Below are 3,745 nucleotides of genomic sequence, written 5' to 3' on the forward strand. Positions count from 1 at the left end.
TTTAAATCGTTTCATAAAAAGGTAAACATGTATAATCAGAAATAGTAGATAGGCTGTTAGTTTCATCAGTTTATGTTTGATTTATTATATCAGTTGATTTAAATATATTATTATAAGGATTTGTAGTGGATACTATTGAATCTTGACTTCTGGTGGGATCGTGAGCGCTCACTACAAAGGAACCACATACTGAGACAAACACAACTGTTTAGAAATTCTTGTTTTTCAGTATTTTGCAGCCATAGACATTTCATGATGTCAAAATATTGAAAAAAATCTTTAATGATTGCAAAAATATCCACTTTATTCTGGCGCTTGTAAGATATTTTAATACATAACGGTATACTTAAGTAATCCCTTATATTATATGAAAAGATACACATCCACTTACTTTACAACAATCATTAGTAATAAATTTCACTTAGTAATGATATTAATGGGAAGGTGTTTCTAGGATATCAATAAGATGAGTAAATCTACATTTGGAGTTTTCAAGTGATAGTCGATAGACAGCAGAATATATTTACTGTTAAACAATGTCAGATAATTAGCATTTACCGCACCATAGATCTTAATAGAATAATTTTATGGTTAAATATTTATATTAAAACTGAACCAGTTATTATCTAAATGATTTTGTTTCTAATCAAATTAAGTGCAACAAAAGGTTTGAAAGTAATATCTGATCTTCCATTATAAAACTTTTATCATTGGCTTGATTTTTTTTAAATTTAAGTATGTTAAATCACATCAAGTCATAATATCTTGTCTTGAATCTATAGAGTATTATTACTTAATGCCTATATTTATGTACTGGAATTTCACAAACTTTCATTGTACTGCATATTATCTTAATTTTATTACTATGAATTCATCTTCTATAGTACTAATGACCATTTTTCACTTGTTTATTTTTAAAAAAATTTCTAATTTACAATTATTTAAACAAAGTACTATGAGATATGTATCTTTTATTGTCAGTGAAATAAAAAAAACCCTAAAAATCTGTCACATCACAAACAAATACTGTTTTACAATATTTTATGGTTAAACTATTCTACATTAATATAATTTTTAAGCAAAGATGGATAGTGGCTAGTAGTGGAATCCAAGACGCACGTTTCGTCCTATTCGGGACTCCTCAGTTGGATGTACCTACATCTCAGAGTTGATGTTCACTCTGGGACTCCAACCCAGTACCGTTCGCTTCAAACGCCATCGCGTTATCCACTCAGCTACTGAGTTCTGATAGTCACTTGCTTGTGCGATAGGGTGAAGTTTAAATTCACTAAGTATTGTTTGTTTTTGTCTTCCCATCGATGTGTTGGAACTGCGACTGGTCAGTCTCTTATTGGCCATATGTGCATACTATGCGTATTGCCTCGATATAGTCTTATTTCACAAGCATTGTAAGCAAAGATGGATAGTGGCTAGCAGTGGAATCCAGGACGCGCGACAACGTTTGAAGCTAACGGTACTGGGTTTAAGTCCCACAGTGAATTTAATATACTTTTTTCTGATATCTCATTCTATACACAGTTAAATTTACTTAACTTCAGTTCAGTGGACCATGAATAATTTCTATGTACTGTAAAATAAATAATATAGCTAGATAAGAAGAACTACTTTAACAATCACAAAGATATCACAGGAAAACACTTTACATAACCGTGATATTAGTATTCTGGTTATTAAAGTGATGAATGATAGTTTACTTCAGTTTCTATATTATTTCATTGAATTTCTAGTTGAATTAGACTTTGACAATTTCAGATTAACTTTTGTTACTTGTGCATGCAGTGTATGGAAATGAAAGAATTTAATTCATCAATATGCATGTCTAAATCATATATTGTTATATTTACTAATATTGCGCTTATACAAAAGTATTATTATTGATTCATGAGAGATTATATATTAAATGGCGCTGGGGACAGTGAGTTTTGGAGAACAAATAAAGTTTTAACTCTTTTTACACATGTTTTGTTGAATTAAACAATATCTTATAAACCATACGGATAACAGATTCTAAAGGATATATGCATAACGTAAACCGAGTATTAATTACAACCAGTGCGAATGGTATTAATTAGAGATTAACATCGGTCGGGATAACGTGGAAAGAACTAGATAATTGTTTTATCCTAGTTTGAGATGCTTTAACAGAACACATCAACCACTGGTGATTAACGAATGTCTCTAGCAATTTAGCCTTCAAAAATTCTCAGTAACACTTTCTGATTGTTAACATTAAATTCAATGTCTAAAGGGAAATTTCGCACATTGAATCATTAGAAAAGATGACAAGTATATACTCGAACGTAAACAATAAACAAATCTTTAAGTAAAGTAGCTACTCAGAAAAACACTTTAGGATTCATTAAAGCCATAAAGCACAACATCACATTTTAAATCATTTACGTGACTAAAACCGTTTATTGGGTTAAAACCACGAGTGAAGTAAAAACCTAATTTCAATCTTCAACTGGTGAAATGAAAAGCATACCCTTTTCTTTTGTGAAAAAAGTGACTATTCAACTGAAGACAAAGGAATTATGTAAAAAATTATATAAAATTAAAGAACGCCCCAGATATATGACTAATAAATCTCAATGAAATGAACGTTAGGTAGCCAAAGGCATTCAGTTATACGCATATGAGGTATATTTCGTGCAAGTTGATAATCGTCAACTATATGAATAGGGAATTACAAGGAGACGTATGTTACTCGTAAGCTTCAAACTCACGTTAGCAAATGTCACTGAGCTGTTTAAGCATCAAATAATCTCTTGTAGGATTTGAATATTAGATTTTATTCATATGGCTTATTTATTTATTTGGTGATATCGCAACATTTTCATAAAATCTTTTTAATTTGTATTACTGCAATTATTTTTAATTAGATTGCAACAAACTACTGAAGTAAATTTCAATTATTTCAATTGATTTGAATAAGATTTTCTTAAATTGAGTAGTATTTATTTTCTTATGGAGTAATTAAACATACCTTTTATAGGATCTCAAATCTCATTTAAATGCTTTTCAATGTGGACTATTCATCATAAATATATACTTATTTCTGTACAACATTAATCATCCTGATAAGAAAACAATGAAATTGTTTATCATTTGGTTTGAAATCCTTTTACAAATGGATGTTAGAATAAAATCGATAGTTCCTTGATATGACAAATTCCCCCGAAATTTCGGTTAACATATAAAGTTAAACTAGATTACAGTATACCAATTTACTGTCAGACGAAACCATAGTTTTGAGTGCACAACATGCTGTTAAGTAGTTTTAATACAAAGGGAATTTGGTTAAATTATAGTTTTTTTAATTGTTATTTTGATACTTCCGATTATCTTAACAATATTTTAGTGGATAATTTTTAGAACAATTAGGTATATTCAGAAAACTGTTTCTGATATTTGACATTGCACGACTAACGGATAAACATAGAATCTTGTTGAGTTCCTTTGATTCTCTAAAACTGTTTTATAACTTTTTACCAGCAAGGTATGCCCTCTGAGTAATGGAGAAGTATTTGCAGAGCTTTAGCGTTACTATTTAAAGGAAACTGTGTGATAACATTGATAAAAATGGCACATATATATTAGTTTATGTGTTAAAGTTGTGTCATTATTGAGATATTAGAGGATGAGAAAAACAAATAAATAGGGGATATTTCAAAGTTGAAATCATGAGTCAATTGAAGCTAGACCACCATCGAAAACCTGGAAG

The 3,745-nt window shown here is 29.7% G+C and overlaps 1 non-coding gene across 1 annotated transcript in view; it reads left to right on the forward strand.

Annotated features, from left to right (window-relative positions):
• Positions 1–3,743: 3,743 nt before the first annotated feature.
• Smp_tRNA_00925_Pseudo_CGA.1.1 overlaps positions 3,744–3,745 on the forward strand; it is a 72-nt gene continuing 70 nt past the window's right edge. Inside the window, exon 1 of the tRNA in view lies at positions 3,744–3,745. This exon is cut by the window's right edge and continues 70 nt beyond it. This is a non-coding gene — a tRNA.

The sequence above is a fragment of the Schistosoma mansoni genome, chromosome 1, assembly GCF_000237925.1.
Source record: "Schistosoma mansoni strain Puerto Rico chromosome 1, complete genome".
NCBI lineage: Eukaryota > Metazoa > Platyhelminthes > Trematoda > Strigeidida > Schistosomatidae > Schistosoma > Schistosoma mansoni.